Raw genomic sequence first — 20,212 nt, forward strand, 5'->3', positions numbered from 1 at the left:
GCTTCAAGTTCCTTGGCGTCCACATCACCAACAAACTAACATGGTCCAAGCACACCAAGGCAGTGGTGAAGAGGGAACAACAAAACCTATTCCCCCTCAGGAGACTGAAAAGATTTGGCATGGGTCCTCAGATCCTCAAAAAGTTCTACAGCTCTACCATCTAGAGCATCCTGACTGGTTGCATCAGCCTGGTATGGCAACTAACTGCTCGGCCTCCGACCACAAGGCACTACAGAGGGTAGTGCGTACGCCCCAGTACATCACCGGGGCCAAGCTTCCTGCCATCCAGGACCTCCTATACCAGGCAGTGTCAGAGAAAGGCCCTAAAAATTGTCAAAGACTCCAGCCACCCTAGTCATAGACTGTTCTCTCTGCTACCACATGGCAAGTGGTACAGGAGCGCCAAGTCTAGGTCCAAGAGGCTCCTAAATAGCTTCTACCCGCAAGCCATATGACTCCTGAACTGCTAATCAAATGCCCCTCCCCCCAATCTGGAAAGCTGCTGCTACTCTTATCTATGCCTCAATTGCCACACTATTGTTATTTACTGCTGCTCTAATGATTTGTTGTTCTCTTTTATTTTCTTAACTACATTGTTGGTTAAGGGCTTGTAAGTAAGCATTTCACTGCAAGGTCTACACCTGTTGTATTTCGCGCATGTGACAAATAAAATTTGATTTGAAGAAACTAAAAAACATTACCTGTACTTTTTGTTGAGCATTCAGAAACAGTTTAGCATTTATTTTGGCATTGTCTACATGTAAATAAATTATGGAAGGATATTCATTGTTTTATACTTGTTAATATTCGATGCCTTTTGTTTATGGGAGAATGTGCTGCTCAGTTTCCATAACTATAAAAAAGATAAAGGAAAACAATTTTACCTCAAATCTAATTGTGCTAATGGAAAAATGTCATATTCATAAACGTAAATTCAGTAATAAAATGTAAAAAAAAATAATAATAAATAACTCTTCCGTGTTTTCTATAAGGAATTCGAGCAGTACATTAAGACCATTCTACATTCTTCTAATAAGAATGCTGTTAAAACAATCAATGTGTGCATCTTTTAAGGTCTTTGTATAATCTGTAATTTGTTGTACCCCCTAGCATACGTTATCATTGTCTGTTTGTATACTTCTTGTATGTATACTGTTTTTTCTGCAATAAAATAAATAAAATAAAAGTTTGGAAGGCGAGTTGGTGCCACTATGCTCAATTGACCTTTTGCACAACGAATCAAAGCCCACTCCGCTCAACTTCCTACCCGATACATAGCTTCCTGTCCAGATCGCATTGTCAGCCTGATTGTAGCCATACTAACCTCGAAGTCACTCGTTTTATCATTACCTCGGTATATTAATATAATCATTTCTATAGCGTTTTTAAATCACTCGTTAAATTCTGTGTATCCGTTCAGTTAGTGATTTTTGTAATTTGATTGTGTTGTCTTTTTGTCTCTTTAGCTAGCAAACGTTAGCTACCAGTACCTAGTTAACGTTGGTGCTAACGACGTTAACATTATTTGGTGCGGCATCTTTATTGAAAGTTAGGAAATTAAGATTTCATGATACCTTCTAGTGGGCTTTGACATCTGCAGAAGGGAGCAGTACCTTTGCTATTCCAGTGGAATAACTACCATGTCCAAAAGATCCTCATGTCACTGATGGGAAGCATCAACTGCATCTGGGCTGTGGCTTGACTTCTCAGTGTAACTACCAGTGTGGGGCTCTTGTGAAGGCATGGGCCAAGGAGCAATGAGCTACTACGGCAATGCATCTTTCCTTTTTTTGCTTTGACCGTCCACTTTGTCTAACACCCTGTAGTCCATTTATTGGTAATAAACACCTCTGTTATACTCCAAACAAAATGTTATAAAGAGTTTTTATTTACAGTGACAAGAGAACAAACATTTAACTGAATTATTTTGAAGTATTAATTCATTCCAGAGACAGATGTTGGTTTGTTTCTCTTTCATTCATTGAAAGATAAAGGAGCCTGTCCCTTGTTATTTCATCTTTCCTGCCTAAGAACTTTTTCATGTACACAAGTAGTAGCAGTCACCCTTCTCTCTAATTAGTGAGAACACCACTGGGTCTCTATGTATTCTCTCACCTGAATAGTCTATGTGAAGCTGGTCTTCTTCACTGAACACAAATGTGCAGCCTTGAAAGTTGCTCTCCAGTCTGTAGCCATCCAGGGGCAGTGAGGGGAATGGTGGTGTCTCCTTATGGTGAACTATGTGTCACGTGATTGGAGGCTGCTGGTAAGACAGGAGGCTCCCCACCTGTACCTTTCCACAGTGGGAGTCAGCTAAAAGCTTTTCAGCACACATCCCCATGCTGCAGATCAATGGCTTGGATAGAGGGTCAATGTTCTTGTATGCCTCTTCTATCTGGAGAACTGAGAAGTCAGGGAGCGTTCCAAGAAGGGCGCTGTAGTGTACTTCTGCAAAGCAGCCACTGTGGTTAGCCAATCTAAACAATGTACTTGAAACCACCTGAAATTAAATCATTTTATACTGTCAAAGTGTAATAGGACATGACTAGCTACTACCTACTATATTGACTATTAGGGAATACTCACCTAATCCCTCCTTCTGCCATGTGCTTTTGGTGGGTTTGGTGATGGTAATTTTGCCTATGGGCCCAGGTTGCAGATCCTGTAAAAAGACAGTACAAAGGCACTTTTCTAAATCTAATCATGAGACGATTTAAGTTTTCATTAAATCATTTATTAGCATTATGATGTGATTATAACCATATGATGTTGATATGTGGTATAGCTATTAAAACATAGCATAGTCCTTGGTTTATGCCACTGCTGCTCGACCTCTGTGCAGCTGTGCACAGGTGGGACAACTAGTGTTCCCATCTGGGAATAGTGAGCAGTTGGAATGGTAATGCAACTGTGTGGTTGCATAATGCAGTGCCAGCAACACATTAACAGTGATGTTGTGTCATTGTTACTGGCTCAGAGGGCTTCAGTACAACCTACGTGGGGATATAATTTGTTTTATTTATTAGACTATAAAAAGTACTCAACATGTGTCACGACCAGCAAACAGAAGTGACTGGGGCAACATGCAACAGCCACTAAATTCATTACAGCAATACAGGTTTAAACTTTTCTATTAGGGGTATATGCCCTTGTTTAAATGTAATCTAATGCATCCAAACATAACAGCTTACATAAACAGCAAGGAAGACAACTGAACAATTACTACACTAAGAACATTTTCATAGACATGGGTTAAGCCTAGTTCTAGACTAAGCAATGCCTCTTTATGCAGATCTCCATTGACAGGAACTTCTTAGTCTAAGACGAGGCTTCATCTCTGACTGTGTAACCAGCATGTAGTGTGTCACAAACAGCTGACTTTTCACCCCTCACTCAAACTGTGTGGTTTCTCATTTTTCTTCATGGACCTGTGGTAGCAAGCCCTTATGCTGACCTCTCCTGTCACGTTGTCCCTGTTCAAAACGGTTTGGAATAGAAAAAAATATGAGCAATCATAATGTTAGCTAGCTACTGTAAAAGGCATGTCTTAAACTATGTCACAGCTTTGAATAAACGACCTTGTCTGGTCTGATAGGCAACTTACCTTCATAGTTGGAAAGGTAACTGGAGACAAAGTTTGAGTCCATTTTTCAACTTGGAGGTCAGTGCTTTGCTACTTGTCTTGTCCAGACGATGTACATCCGTCACTTATCTTTGGCAGCTCTTGCAAGTGCCTTGAGTAAAACACTGCCATGGTTGGTACAATCGAATTGCAAAAATCACTAACTGAACGGATAAACAGAATTTAACAATAATTATTTTTAAAAAGCTATAGGAATATGATTAATATACTGAGAATGATAAAACGAGTGACTTCGAAGCTAGTATGACTACAATCAGGCTGACAGGACGCTATGTATTGGGTAGGAAGTTGAGCGGAAGTGGGCGTTGCTACATTGTGCAAAAGATCTACAGAACTCATAGGAGCTGGCAAGGTGGAAAATTCCCTAAAATAAGGTCTGTTTTTTCGCGATTACTTCAAAACTACGGCAAGCTGCTGGGAAATATGGTCATATTATGAAACCGGGCTCCACGGCAGAGGCAATGAACTAGTTATCAGAAGAAGAAAAAGTGTGTCCAGCCTACTGTTGTCATTGGTTGTTTCTTTGGAGCTAGTTAAACGAACATTAACTAAACAGCGATGTACAGAAGTTCGATATGTTCCGTACACTTGACCATATTTTAGCGCCCCCAAAATGTAATACTTCCAGATTAACTGTAATATGAATACCATTATAAAGCACAATTTCTCCCCTTTCCAGCAAAATCAATGACGAGACCTGCTGCCCGTCTCTGCCTGACTGAAGATAGCAATGGAGCTCCGCCAGGTCTTTTTTTTAACATGGCGGGTGGGGACGCGGAAAGGTACTGCGTCAAAGTGAGAGATATGTCATGTGGGGAAACAGCCTTTTTCACCCGATTTATCCATCTTATAACCTCTAAAATGTAAATAAAACACTATATAAAGAGTTAATCTCTCATTACATACCTATTTAAAGGTTTGTGTCGAATTTGAAGTGTTAAGGTGGGGCAAAATTACTTCACAAGTTAACTGCGGCTGTCACGGTTTTTCAGTCATGATGGTGCGAAAAATGAACAATTGATTGAATTAACTTCACACTCACCATTGATCATTTCTTGTTTTTCATCTGCGAGAGAGGCGCTCCTCCTGACAGAAAGAGGCTGTAAGGTACAGAATGAGTTGCGCCGTGACACATCACACTTTAATGTACAGCGTCAGAGGGGTCAGTTTTTTCAACTTTTCTCCAATACTATTGGTCGATTACCATGTCAATCAACGCTAAATAGGAAGTTAGTTCACACTACGGATTTTGATGCCAACACAGTCGTTACTGTTATGGGTGTAAGATGGCACAGTGATTCCATCTGTTGGTAAATGTTAATGACTGCAACTCCAGTGTTTTACCAGTGTGCTTGAGATACCCGGATGTATTGCAATATACTGAACAAGACTGGTTACTCGCATCAATGCCTCTGTCTCTTCATTTAACATTCAAACAGTTACAGCCACATTAGTTTTCATTGCAGCCTCGTTAAAAAAATATATTCATGTATTTAACCTTTATTTAACTAGGCAAGTCAGTTATGAACAAACTCTTATTTACAATGATGGCCTACCCCGGACGACACTGGGACAATTGTGCGCCACCCAATGGGACTCCCAATCACGGCCGGATGTGATACAGCCTGGATTCGAACCAGGGACTGTTGTGACGCGTCTTGCACTGATATGCAGTGCCTTAGACCTCTCGGGAGTTTGAATGCCGCAGTTGCCTAAAATGTGTACGGATTGGGGTTAGTCATCGTTAGGTGGTTATTGTGGTGTACAGTTACCGTTTACATACTATAAATTCATTTTAGAATACTGTAAACTATCCTTTCAGTTGAGCGTACAAGATGTTCACCTGTCTACCGGAAGTTGATGCTGTTGTTATGCAACCTCTTGCTATCTAGTTAGTGTAACAAATGACTAGTTAGACATTTTACGACTTCGGGTTTGTTCTTAAATTCAATCTGGAGTGCAGGAGTGCTCATAAATTCAGAGCGTTGTCGTTGTCAGATTATCCGTTTGTAAATTCAGAGTGCACACTGGATGCTCGGCCGGATGAATAGGGTCGATTTGAGCGTACTGACCATACAACAGCAGTCAAGCGCCCAAGCTAACGTTGACTAGCTACTTCCAGAAACGAGACCACTCTGACCATTTTACTCACCCTAGCAGAGCTGGTCAGGCAGTTTTCATGTTATCTGGAGCGTTGGTGACTATAACTGTGCTGCTGGCAGCAATTTAATTACGCTTTTTTGCTGACAAATGCCATATTCAATGGGTGTTGGCGCTCGTAATTAAATTATTCTGCGCTCTTGTACACTCAGAGGAGAGTGCTCTGAAATCGGAGTATATAGCCAGAGAAAATTTACGAAAGCACCCGAATGTCCATTGAGAACGCACAACGACTATACCATTTAGCTAAGAGTGACGGGAATAATCACGTCAATTAACATTGGTTAGCCTATAGTTAATATACTGGCAAGTTTGATGTATAAGTAGCCAACTAACATACTGGTACATAACGTTACTGCTGTAATAACATGCTATGTGGTTCGTAAGGACAGCATAGCTAACAAATTGTCAGGCTACATAACGTGTAAGGTAACTTATTTGAAAAGTCATTACTTTATTACATTGTTCAACATTTTCTTAACATTTTTCATAATTAGCAATGCATTTGCATTAATTAGCAATGCATCTGCTCTCGTTGTATATCGGCTGCATATTTTCCTCAATTTTCTTCAAATCTGAAAACAATGTGAAGCCACGCCCATCTCCTGAAGAATTGCATTATGCTCCCTAAAGTACGGAAATACTGTCTTCTGCGTGTATACTTCATATTTTTGCAAATTTAGTACAACATCTGGGAACTTTTGGTATACTAACTATATCCATACTATGACCAATAACCATACTATATTGCCGTTAGTATGAGTATTCGAACACAGCTATTGTCCTTATCCATACCATAGCTGCTGCTATGGATATGCCTTTTACTTGAGAGCTCTTGTCTTCTTTTCCAGGTCTCCCTTGACAAAATTATGTTATTTTTGACTTGGTAAAATAATCTAACGGTTGTGTGCACTCTCACTAGATAGAATTGTGTGGTTTGGTGGCAGATTTTCAAAAGAAAATAGAAACATACAGTATATCATCAGCACTTCTCAATCAGATGAGATACACAGCTAACCCAAATTGAATTTCATTCATAAATGTGGACACTAATTATTGTTAATTTTCCAATTCTCTAGGCCCTCCATTCCCAAACCTGAAGCCCCCTGTCCCCAGCAGGAAAGACCAGGAAAAAATGTTGGCTTAAGGTACAACTTCCTATTGAGAAAATGTAAGATAACTCAATGTCATATTTAGAGTTACTGACATGAATAGAAGCATATACAAGCAATCTGTCAAATGTATTTTATAAAGCCCCTTTTACATCAGCAGTTGTCACAAAGTTCTTATACAGATACCCAGCCTAAAACGCCAAAGTGCAAGCAATGCAGACGTAGAAGCACAGTGACTAGGAAAAACTCCCTAGAAAGAAACCTAGAGAGGAACCAGGCTCTGAGGGGTGGCCAGACCTCCTCTGGCTGTGCTGGTGGAGATTATGAAAGAGTACAGCCATTTAGATCAGATCATTCTTCAAGACGTTTAACGTTCATAGATGACCAGCAGTGTCAAATAATAATCACAGTGGTTATAGAGGGTGCAATAGTTCAGCACCTCAGGAGTAAATGCCAGTTGGCTCTTCATAGCTGAGCATTTAGAGGTTGAGATAGTAGGTCCTGTAGAGAGAGACAGGATTAAACAGCATGTCTGGGACAAGGTAGTACCTTCGGTGAGCCCTGAGCAGGTAAGCGTTCCATAGCTGCAGACAGAAACAGCAGAGACTGGATCAGCAGCACGACCAGGTGGACTGGAGACAGGGAAAGCCAGAAGTCGTCAGGCCAGGTTGTCCTGAGGCATGGACCTAGAGCTCATGTCCTGCATCCTTTATTTAACTTGAGTGTAGACTAAGCCCTAGAGGTTTGTAGCTTCACATGATTTAGCCTACTTGTCAATCCATATCTGAATATTTGATATCCTTTTTATTATACACTGTTGATAGTCATTTTTCCCAAGCTAATCACTGAATGTCCTACTACAAGGAGGTGGTCAGGTTGACACTTCAAAGTCATAATAACACCGAGTGGCGCAGCGGTCTAAGGCACTGCATCTCGGTGCTTGAGGCGTCACTACAGACACCCTGGTTCAATTCTAGGCTGTATTACAACAGGCCATGATTGGGAGTCCCATAGGGCGGCGCGCAATTGACCCATCGTTGGCCGGGTTTGGCCGGTGTAGGCCGTCATTGTAAATAAGAATTTGTTCTTAACTGACTTGCTTAGTTTAAATAAAGATTTTTAAAAAATTATAAAATGAAGTCTGCTACGTGGTTGCCAGATACACACAAACTTAATACATTTTTTGTATTGTACTTATTATGGATCCACATTAGCCTACTCTTCCTCGGGTCCAGGGCACGCCCCCCTTAAAACCTCTTAGGGCTAGGGGGCAGTATTTTCACGGCCAGATGAAAAACGTACCCAATTTAAACAGGTTACTACTCTGTCCCAGAAACTAGAATATGCATATTATTAGTAGATTTGTATAGAAAACACTCGGAAGTTTCTAAAACTGTTTGAATGGTGTCTGTGAGTATAACAGAACTCATATGGCTGGCAAAAACCAGAGAAAAAGTCAAGCAGGAAGTGGGAAGTCTGGTGCTTGTAGTCCTTTCAAGTGATTGCCTTGACTGTATACAGTGACTTAGGGTTCATTTTGCACTTCCTAAAGCTTCCACTAGATGTCAGCAGTCTTTAGAATGGTGTTTGAAGATTCTATGGTGAATTTGAAGGGAATACCAGCTGTGGTAAACTGGTGTCCCATTATAAGGCATGGGCTCAAGTCACGTGCAATGACTTGGGAGCGAGCTGAGTTCATATTCACTCCTAAAGAGAACAGATAGGTCCGGTTGGAATTTTATTCAAGGTATATGATAAAAACATATACCTTAAGATTGATTCTATACATCGTTTGACATGTTTCTACAAACTGTAGTATAACTTTTTTGACTTTTCGTCTGGACTGCACGCGCGTAGTGGATTTGGATAGTGAACCTAACGCGCGAACAAAATGGATAATTTGGAAATAAATATGACCTTTATCGAACATTTATTGTGGAGCTGGGATTCCTGGGAGTGCCTTCTGATGAAGATAATCAAAGGTAATGAATATTTATAATGTAATTTCTTAGTTTTATTGACTCCAAGATGGCGGGTTTCTGTTTGCTAGTTGCTAGTGTCATCTGGGCTGTACTCAGATTATTGCAAATTGTGCTTTCGCTGTGAACCTTGTTTGAAATCTGACAAAGCGATTACATTTAGGAGAAGTGTATTTATAATTCTCTGCATAACACTTCTGTATTGATCAATGTTTACGATGAGAATTTACGTACTATGTGTGCTCATTGTGCTCATTCGCCGGGAGGTTTGGAGGGAAAACATTTCTCAACATTACGTGCCAATGTAAAATGCTGTTTTTGGATATAAATATGAACTTTATCGAGCAAAACATACATGTATTGTGTAACATAATATCCTAGGAGTGTCATCTGATGAAGATCATCAAAGGTTAGTGCTTCATTTAGCTGTGTTTTGGGTTTTTGTGATGCATCTTGTTGCTTGGAAAATGGCTATGTGGTGTTTCTTGTGAAGTTTATGTCCTAACATAATCAAATGTTATGCTTTCGCCGTAAAGCCTTTTTGAAATCGGACAATGTGGTTAGATTAACGAGAAGTTTATCTTTAAAATGGTGTAAAATAGTTGATTGTTTAAGAAAATTGAATTATGAGATTTTAGCTGTTTTAAATTTGGCACTCTGATTTTCCACTGGCTGTTGTCAAAATCAATCCCGTTAACGGGATGAGAACGGGAATGGGTCCCATAGAGGTTAAGGCAGTTATACAATTTGAAAAACATTAAATCAAATCTAATTTATTTATATAGCCCTTCTTACATCAGCTGATATATCAAAGTGCTGTACAGAAACCCAGCCTAAAACCCCAAACAGCAAGCAATGCAGGTGTAGAAGCACAGTGGCTAGGAAAAACTCCTGAGAAAGTCCAAAACCTAGGAAGAAACCTAGAGAGGAACCAGGCTATGAGGGGTGGCCAGTCCTCTTCTGGCTGTGCCTGGTGGAGATTATAACAGAACATGGCCAAGATGTTCAAATGTTCATAAATGACCAGCATGGTCAAATAATAGTAATCACAGTGAACAAGTCATGGTTCCATAGCCGCAGGCAGAATAGTTGAAACTGGAGCAGCAGCACGGCCAGGTGGACTGGGGACAACAAGGAGTCATCATGCCAGGTAGTCCTGAGGCACGGTGCTAGGGCTCAGGTCCTCCGAGAAAGCGAGAATTAGAGAGAGCATACTTAAATTCACACAGGACACAGGATAAGACAGGAGAAATACTCCAGATATAACAGACTGACCCTAGCCCCCAACACATAAACTACTGCAGTATAAATACTGGAGGCTGAGACAGGAGGGGTCAGGAGACACTGTGGCCCCATCCGATGATACCCCCAGACAGGGCCAAACAGGCAGGATATAACCCCACCCACTTTGCCAAAGCACAGCCCCCACACCACTTGAGGGATATCTTCAACACCAACTTACTATCCTGAGACAAGGCCTAGTATAGCCCACAAAGATCTCCGCCACGTCACAACCCAAGGGGGGGCGCCAACCCAGACAGAAAGGCCACGTCAGTGACTCAACCCACTCAAGTGACGCACCCCTCCTAGGGACGGCATGGAAGAGCACCAGTAAGCCAGTGACTCAGCCCCTGTAATAGGGTTAGAGGCAGAGAATCCCAGTGGAGAGAGGGGAACCGACCAGGCAGAGACAGCAAGGGCGGTTCGTTGCTCCAGTGCCTTTCCATTCACCTTCACAGTCCTGGGACAGACTACACTCAATTATAGGACCTACTGAAGAGATGAGTCTTCAATAAAGACTTAAAGGTTGAGACCGAGTCTGCGTCTCTCACATGGTTAGAGCAGACCATTCCATAAAAATGGAGCTCTATAGGAGAAAGCCCTGCCTCCAGCTGTTTGCTTAGAAATTCTAGGGACAATTAGGAGGCCTGCGTCTTGTGACCATAGCATACGTGTAGGTATGTACGGCAGGACCAAATTGGAAAGATAGGTAGGAGCAAGCCCATGTAATGCTTTGTAGGTTAGCAGTAACACCTTGAAATGAGCCCTTGCCTTAACAGGAAGCCAGTGTAGGGAGGCTAGCACTGGGGTAATATGATCACATTTTGGGGTTCTAGTCAGGATTCTAGCAGCCGTATTTAGCACTAACTGAAGTTGATTTAGTGCTTTATCCAGGTAGCCGGAAAGTAGAGCATTGCAGTAGTCTAACCTAGAAGTAACAAAAGCATGGATTAATTTTTCTGCATCATTTTGGACAAAAAATTTCTGATTTTTGCAATGTTACGTAGATGGGAAAAAGCTGTCCTTGAAACTGTCTTGATATGTTCGTCAAAAGAGAGATCAGGGTCCAGAGTAACGCCGAGGTCCTTCAGTTTTATTTGAGACGACTGTACAACCATCAAGATTAATTGTCAGATTCAACAGAAGATCTCTTTGTTTCTTGGGACCTAGAATAAGCATCTCTGTTTTGTCCGAGTTTAAAAGTAGAACATTTGCAGCCATCCAGTTCCTTATGTCTGAAACACAGGCTTCCAGCGAGTGCAATTTTGGGGCTTCACCATGTTTCATTTAAATGTACAGCATACCACCCTGCATCCCACTGCTGGCTTGCTTCTGAAACTAAGCAGGGTTGGTCCTGGTCAGTCCTTGGACGGAAGACCAGATGCTGCTGCAATTAGTGTTTTTGAGGGCCAGTAGGAGGCATTCTTTCCTCTGGTCTAAAAAATAGCCCAATGCCCTGTGTAGGGTGCCGTCCTTCGGATGGGACGTTAAACGGGTGTCCTGACTCTCTGAGGTCATTAAAGATCCCATGGCTCTTATCATAAGAGTAGGGGTGTTAACCCCGATGTCCTGGCTAAATTCCCAAGCTGTCCCTCATACCATCATGGTCACCTAATCATCCCCAGCTTACAATTGGCTCATTCATCCCCCTCCTCTCCCCTGTAACTATTCCCCAGGTCGTTGCTGTAAATTTACCTGGTAAAATAACGGTAAAATAAATAAAAAATAAATAAATAAAGTTAACATTGTGTTTTCGAATGACATCCCCAAGAGGTAAAATATACAGTGAAATCAATAGTGGTCCTAAAACGGAACCTTGAGGAACACCAACATTTACAGTTGATTTTTCAGAGGACAAACCATTCACAGAGACAAACTGATATCTTTCCGACAGATAAGATCTAAACCAGGCCAGAACTTGTCCGTGTAGACCAATATGGGTTTCCAATCTCTCCAAAAGAATGTGGTGATCGATGGTATCAAAAGCAGCACTAAGGTCTAGGAGCACGAGGACTGATGCAGAGCCTCGGTCTGACGCCATTAAAAGGTCATTTACCACCTTCACAAGTGCAGTCTCAGTGCTATGATGGGGTCTAAAACCAGACATTACAATACTTTCACAACACATTGTGTGCCCTCAGGCCTCTACTCTACTACCACATATCTACAACACAAAATAGATGTGTACGTGTGTGTACAGTGCATATGTTATCGTGTGTATGCCTGTTTCCCTTCACAGTCCCCGCTGTTCCTTAAGGTGTATTTTTATCTGTTTTTTTAATCTAATTTTACTGCTTGCATGAGTTACTTGATGTGGAATAGAGTTCCATGTAGTCATGGCTCTATGTACTACTGTGTGCCTCCCATAGTCTGTTCTGTTTAGGTTAGTGTGTAGTCAAGGCTTTGTCATTAAAATAATATTGTGCCTATCTTTCAGATCTGCCAACCAGGCTCGGTGGGTGACAGGTAACAATGTTTCAACCAAGCTGTTCCAGGCCTGGAGTGGCACGCTGGAACTTCCAGAGGCTTGTAGACCTGAAGCAGTGTGATGTGGTCCAGGTAATTATCACACACACGTATACACACTCAATCACTCATTCTGTTCTGTTGTATAATTATTTTAACTTAAGAAAATTGTTACTCTCTCTTTTAGAGCTGACATCCCTATTAGCTCAACCACAGTCCTCACAGCTGAAGTCGTCTGCCCCGGCACCTGCTACACCGGCCACGACAGGTGATACAGGTAATCATCACATGCATGTATACACCCATGCACACTCTCCCTCACTTGGGGCTCTATTCAATCATATCTGCTATAGCCGACATCCACATAGCGGTTGTTTTGGCGGTGTCTGAGGTGGAACTGTGTTAGAGCTGTCAAATTCACAAGCATCTCCTGGCATTATACCTAAAGCGGACATTGCCATTGCCTGCACGGAGTCGCATTAATTGAAATCTCATGCAGCCCTGTTTACAAGTTAGAACACTGGAATTTGAGATGTAATCTACACCTCGATTAGGCTGATAGAAATCCTCATTATTTAGTTGAATGATTTTGAATTTGAGCGTCATTATTTCTATATAACCTACACTTTCTCGTTCTGAACATGTAACACGAGTAGGACGGTGGAGTTTCGTGACAATGATCAAGAGCTGCTGCTTACCGATTTGACAGATCAATACACTTACACCTCAGACACCGCCAAAACATCAGCAATGCAGGTGTCGGCTATCGCCGGTTAACTCTTGATCTGATTGAATCTAGGCCTTACACTCATTCAGTCTGTTTAGTTGTATGATTATTGTCAGTTAAGACAATTGTGCCTCTCTCTTTTAGATCTGCCACCCCCAGCAGTTCAGCTGCAGTCACAGCAGTCCTCTGCTGTGGTCTTTCATTTACCGGCTGCACCAGTTCCTACTACACTGGCTGTGAAGGGAGAAACTTTTGAGGATTCCCAGATGGATACAGGTAATTCAGAATTATATTGCATATGCTCACTCACACCAACAGATGTGCACACAGACATGTTGTTGAGCTGTGTACTTACTCTCACTTTGTGCATATCTCTTTCAGATCTGCCATGCACTCCACCACTGCCTGACAGCCTCATCTCTGAGAAAGCAGAGATGGGTGGCTGACAAGGAAAAATAAAACACAACACACACTCTCTCTCTGTCACACACACTCACACACATTATCCCCAGTGTAAATTAGTTGTAATTACTTGTTTATTTTATGTTTGCTCAATTTTATTTTAGGATTTGAGATATCTACTCCTACATATCCATTCTCAATATCTACACAATTACTCTAAATATCTATCAAATCAATGTGTTATTGATATTGTAAAAGACTTGCTTAATTTGTACAGTTTGAGGAAATTCTGTGTGCTTTTTAAAAACATGCCTTCCTCTCACACATTAGACCCAATGTAAATACATTGTTTATTTTATGTATACTCCATTTTGTTTGAGGATTGTCAAATCAAATCAAAGTTTATTTGTCACGTGCGCTGAATACAACAGGTGTAGACCTTACAGTGAAATGCTTACATTTTACATTTTAGTCATTTAGCAGACGCTCTTATCCAGAGCGACTTACAAATTGGTGCATTCACCTATAATATCCAGTGGAACAACCACTTTACAATAGTGCATCTAAATCTTTTAAGGGGGGGGTTAGAAGGATTACTTTATCCTATCCCAGGTATTCCTTGAAGAGGTGGGGTTTCAGGTGTCTCCGGAAGGTGGTGATTGACTCCGCTGTCCTGGCGTCGTGAGGGAGCTTGTTCCACCATTGGGGTGCCAGAGCAGCGAACAGTTTTGACTGGGCTGAGCGGGAACTGTGCTTCCTCAGAGGTAGGGAGGCGAGCAGGCCAGAGGTGGATGAACGGAGTGCCCTTGTTTGGGTGTAGGGCCTGATCAGAGCCTGAAGGTACGGAGGTGCCGTTCCCCTCACAGCTCCGTAGGCAAGCACCATGGTCTTGTAGCAGATGCGAGCTTCGACTGGAAGCCAGTGGAGAGAGCGGAGGAGCGGGGTGACGTGAGAGAACTTGGGAAGGTTGAACACCAGACGGGCTGCGGCGTTCTGGATGAGTTGTAGGGGTTTAATGGCACAGGCAGGGAGCCCAGCCAACAGCGAGTTGCAGTAATCCAGACGGGAGATGACAAGTGCCTGGATTAGGACCTGCGCCGCTTCCTGTGTGAGGCAGGGTCGTACTCTGCGAATGTTGTAGAGCATGAACCTACAGGATCGGGTCACCGCCTTGATGTTGGTGGAGAACGACAGGGTGTTGTCCAGGGTCACGCCAAGGCTCTTAGCACTCTGGGAGGAGGACACAAGGGAGTTGTCAACCGTGATGGCGAGATCATGGAACGGGCAGTCCTTCCCCGGGAGGAAGAGCAGCTCCGTCTTGCCGAGGTTCAGCTTGAGGTGGTGATCCGTCATCCACACTGATATGTCTGCCAGACATGCAGAGATGCGATTCGCCACCTGGTTGTCAGAAGGGGGAAAGGAGAAGATTAATTGTGTGTCGTCTGCATAGCAATGATATGAGAGACCATGTGAGGATATGACAGAGCCAAGTGACTTGGTGTATAGCGAGAATAGGAGTGGGCCAAGAACAGAGCCCTGGGGGACACCAGTGGTGAGAGCACGTGGTGCGGAGACAGATTCTCGCCACGCCACCTGGTAGGAGCGACCTGTCAGGTAGGACGCAATCCAAGCGTGCGCGGTGCCGGAGATGCCCAGCTCGGAGAGGGTGGAGAGGAGGATCTGATGGTTCACGGTATCAAAGGCAGCAGATAGGTCTAGAAGGATGAGAGCAGAGGAGAGAGAGTTAGCTTTAGCAGTGCGGAGAGCCTCCGTGACACAGAGAAGAGCAGTCTCAGTTGAATGCCCAGTCTTGAAACCTGACTGATTAGGATCAAGAAGGTCATTCTGAGAGAGATAGCAAGAGAGCTGGCCAAGCACGGCGCGTTCAAGAGTTTTGGAGAGAAAGGAAAGAAGGGATACTGGCCTGTAGTTGTTGACATCGGAGGGATCGAGTGTAGGTTTTTTCAGAAGGGGTGCAACTCTTGAAGACGGAAGGGACGTAGCCAGCGGTCAAGGATGCGTTGATGAGCGAGGTGAGGTAGGGGAGAAGGTCTCCGGAAATGGTCTGGAGAAGAGAGGAGGGGATAGGGTCAAGTGGGCAGGTTGTTGGGCGGCCGGCCGTCACAAGACGCGAGAGTTCATCTGGAGAGAGAGGGGAGAAAGAGGTCAAAGCACAGGGTAGGGCAGTGTGAGCAGGACCAGCAGTGTCGTTTGACTTAGCAAACGAGGATCGGATGTCGTCAACCTTCTTTTCAAAATGGTTGACGAAGTCATCCGCAGAGAGGGAGGAGGGGGGGGGAGGGGGAGGAGGATTAAGGAGGGAGGAGAAGGTAGCAAAGAGCTTCCTAGGGTTAGAGGCAGATGCTTGGAGTTTAGAGTGGTAGAAAGTGGCTTTAGCAGCAGAGACAGAAGAGGAAAATGTAGAGAGGAGGGAGTGAAAGGATGCCAGGTCCGCAGGGAGGCGAGTTTTCCTCCATTTCCGCTCGGCTGCCCGGAGCCCTGTTCTGTGAGCTCGCAGTGAGTCGTCGAGCCACGGAGCAGGAGGGGAGGACCGAGCCGGCCTGGAGGATAGGGGACAGAGGAAATCAAAGGATGCAGAGAGGGAGGAGAGGAGGGTTGAGGAGGCAGAATCAGGAGATAGGTTGGAGAAGGTTTGAGCAGAGGGAAGAGATGATAGGATGGAAGAGGAGAGAGTAGCGGGAGAGAGAGAGCGAAGGTTGGGACGGCGCAATACCATCCGAGTAGGGGGAGAGTGAGAAGTGTTGGATGAGAGCGAGAGGGAAAAGGATACAAGGTAGTGGTCGGAGACTTGGAGGGGAGTTGCAATGAGATTAGTGGAAGAACAGCATCTAGTAAAGATGAGGTCAAGCGTATTGCCTGCCTTGTGAGTAGGGGGGGAAGGTGAGAGGGTGAGGTCGAAAGAGGAGAGGAGTGGAAAGAAGGAGGCAGAGAGGAATGAGTCGAAGGTAGACGTGGGGAGGTTAAAGTCACCCAGAACTGTGAGAGGTGAGCCATCCTCAGGAAAGGAACTTATCAAGGCGTCAAGCTCATTGATGAACTCTCCAAGGGAACCTGGAGGGCGATAAATGATAAGGATGTTAAGCTTGAAAGGGCTGGTAACTGTGACAGCATGGAATTCAAATGAGGAGATAGACAGATGGGTCAGGGGAGAAAGAGAGAATGTCCACTTGGGAGAGATGAGGATTCCAGTGCCACCACCCCGCTGGCTCGATGCTCTAGGGGTATGCGAGAACACGTAGTCAGACGAGGAGAGAGCAGTAGGAGTAGCAGTGTTATCTGTGGTGATCCATGTTTCCGTCAGCGCCAGGAAGTCTAGGGACTGGAGGGTAGCATAGGCTGAGATGAACTCAGCCTTGTTGGCCGCAGACCGGCAGTTCCAGAGGCTGCCGGAGACCTGGAACTCCACGTGGGTCGTGCGCGCTGGGACCACCAGGTTAGAGCGGCAGCGGCCACGCGGTGTGGAGCGTTTGTATGGCCTGTGCAGAGGAGAGAGAACAGGGATAGGCGGACACATAGTAGACAAGCTACAGAAGAGGCTACGCTAATGCAAATGAGATTGGAGTGACAAGTGGACTACACGTCTCGAATGTTCAGGAAGTTAAGCTTACGTTGCAAAAATGTTATTGACTAAAATGATACAGTACTGCTGGCTGGTGGAGTAGGCTAGCTAGCAGTGGCTGCGTTGTTGACTTTGAACGTGTAGCTGGCTAGGTAACCTCGGTAGTTTCAGTACTACACCTTGTCATGATACAAAGCAACTTTGTAGCTAGCTAGCTAACATAACACTAATCAAGACGTTCCTTGTAGTGTATTTAGTTTCAACAATGCTGCTCGTCGGTAATAGTTGGCTAGGTTAGGAAAAATGGCGTCGCGGGGGACGGAAATAGCTGGCTAGCTAACCTCGATGGCTGGCTAGCTAACAATTATCAATTAACAATTATCAAGCTATGACAAAGACAACTAGGTAGCTCGCTAGGTAACACTGCACTAGTCAAATCGTTCCGTTGTGAAGTATTAGTAACTACAGCGCTGCTAGTCGGTAACGGATGGCTATCTGGCAGTGGGTTAATGATGACTAGGTGTGTTGAGTAAGTCTGGCGCCGCGTCGCGGCTGGCTAGCACACCTCGATAATACTCAAACTCAAGCTACACAATTATCTTAGATACAGAGACAGCACAGACAACTATGTAGCTGGCTAACTAACACTAACACCACACTAATCAAGTCGTTGCGTTGTAATGTAATAGTTTCTGCGGTGCTGTTAGTCGGTAGAAGTTGGCTAGCTAACAGTGATGACTAGCTAGCTAGCAGCTAGCAGTGTTGACTACGTTAGGAGGACGAAGATAGCTAGCCTCGATAATTACTCAGTTACTCTAAACTACACAATTATCTTTGATACAAAGACGGCTATGTAGCTAGCTAAGAAGAATTGCTCAGATCAAACAAATCAAGCCGTTGTAATGTAGCGAAGTGGAATATTACCTGTGGAGCGAAGCGTGCTTACTTACCAATAGTTCCTTTTGTCCAGGTATGAAAGGGCCGTGTGGAGTGCAATAAAGATTGCATCATTTGTGGATCTGTTGGGGCGGTATGCAAATTGGAGTGGGTCTAGGGTTTCCCTGTGCCCAAGTGTTCTTGGGCACAGGGACTATGGTGGTCTGCTTGAAACATGGTGGTATTACAGACTCAGACAGGGAGAGGTTGAAAATGTCAGTGAAGACACTTGCCAGTTGGTCAGCGCATGTTCGGAGTACACGTTCTGGTAATCCGTCTGGCTCTGCGGCCTTGTGAATGTGGACCTGTTTAAAGGTCTTACTCACATCAGCTGCGGAGAGCGTGGTCACACAGTTGTTCGGAACAGCTGATGCTCTCATGCATGTTTCAGTGTTACTTACCTCGAAGCGAGCATAGAGGTTATTAAGCTTGTCTGGTAGGCTCGTGTCACTGGAAAGCTTGTCTGGTAGGCTCGTGTCACTGGGCAGCTCTCGGCTGTGCTTCCCTTTGTAGTCTGTAATAGTTTGCAAGCCCTGCCACATCCGACGAGCGGAGCCGGTGTAGTACGATTCGAGCTTAGTCCTGTATTGACACTTTGCCTGTTTGATGGTTCGTCGGAGGGCATAGCGGGATTTCTTATAAGCTACTGGGTTAGAGTCCCGCTCCTTCAAAGCGGCAGCTCTACCCTTTAGCTCAGTGCGAATGTTGCCTGTAATTCATGGCTTCTGGTTGGGGTATGTACATACGAGCACTGTGGGGACGACGTCCTCGATGCACTTATTGATAAAGCCAGTTACTCGTGTTGTGTACTCCTCAATGCCATCAGAAGAGGCCCGGAACATATAGAGTGACCAATAGTTACTGTATTATGATTCTTTAGTGTTTTATTTACTCAACAAGTAGTGCCCGAAAGAGGGATCGAACCATGTCTCAAAAGCAGCAGAAAAGGTCAAATAAGGTCACCAAAATGTCCCTGTTGGCTATACATGACTGGCCCTACCAGTAGTAGTTCATGGCTACAGACTGTAGTTATTCTTGATGTGACTAGATGAAGCTGATAGCCACAGGATATGGGATGATTGAATGGGAAAAATGGAAATAAACAAATATAAAAGCCATATAATTTACACATTATGCCATCATCTCACAAAAGCCATGTTTTTACGGAATGGCTCAGCGCCCATGTTTATAAAGCGAGAGGAAGTTGTCCATTTTTGCACTTTAGGTTAACATTGCAAAGGCTGCGTTTAGACAGGGTATCCAGGATTCTTGGGACATCCCTACACCATTTAAATTGACATTTAGAATGGTTAAGGTTAGGGTAATGCTTAAGGCTAGGGACATCCAAAGGAGCTAGGATTGCACTAACCGTTTACACAGGCTGCCCAGTTCTGATCTTTTTTTCACTAATTGGTATTTTGAACAATCAGATCAGCTCTAAAAAATATGTAATGTCAAAAGATCTGATGTGATTGGTCAAAAGACCAATTAGTGGAAAATAGATCAGAATTGGGTTGCCTGTGTAAACACAGCCATACAGCACATACAGTAACTTGCATGAGGAGCAAGCAAAAGTACACCAAAGGTACTTCATAAAAGTTTCCTAGATTAGAAACAAAAGAATAGAACAAACTATGACGTCAATAACATGCAATACATATTCCGTAAACATGTTTTCAACCTAAGATAAATGTGATATGCTGAAATGATACAGGTACAGTCTACTGTAGGTTTAGAAACACCCCTCCCCCTCAACGTTACAAATACTGTATTGCCAAATATGTGTATAATACAATATAATGCATTTATACATTTTGGGGTTCTGGAGTTTCATCATGATGTTGCTACAATTCACAGATTTGTAAACTCCATAAATATTGTATTGTCTATATTTGGGTTGATTTTTGGATGTAAATGATGGTTTTC

At 43.6% G+C, this 20,212-nt stretch overlaps 1 protein-coding gene and 1 long non-coding RNA gene across 7 annotated transcripts in view; one reads left to right on the forward strand and one right to left on the reverse strand.

The window, feature by feature from the left end:
- Positions 1-4,929, reverse strand: part of LOC106580379 (interferon alpha-inducible protein 27, mitochondrial) — a 27,771-nt gene extending 22,842 nt beyond the window's left edge. For 2 of the 5 annotated variants that reach the window (XM_014161584.3, XM_082971597.1), the window contains exon 1: positions 4,686-4,758. The gene's annotated coding sequence lies outside the window, so the exon portion shown is untranslated. Of the gene's footprint in view, positions 1-4,685 lie in introns of all 5 variants that reach the window. The other 3 variants (XM_014161407.3, XM_014161493.3, XM_045715366.1) reach the window with 3 other exon arrangements.
- On the forward strand, positions 3,936-14,132 carry LOC106580508 (uncharacterized). 2 transcript variants are annotated; one of them, XR_014391402.1, is made up of 7 exons: positions 3,936-4,017; positions 4,323-4,750; positions 6,883-6,974; positions 12,613-12,734; positions 12,829-12,918; positions 13,513-13,644; positions 13,750-14,132. It is a non-coding gene; the product is annotated as an uncharacterized LOC106580508 (long non-coding RNA). The 2 variants fall into 2 exon arrangements; XR_001322900.3 differs by having other exon boundaries at positions 6,883-6,951.
- Positions 14,133-20,212: the final 6,080 nt, after the last annotated feature.

Source organism: Salmo salar, chromosome 01, assembly GCF_965601325.2.
Source record: "Salmo salar chromosome 01, fSalSal1, whole genome shotgun sequence".
Classification (NCBI taxonomy): Eukaryota; Metazoa; Chordata; class Actinopteri; order Salmoniformes; family Salmonidae; genus Salmo; species Salmo salar.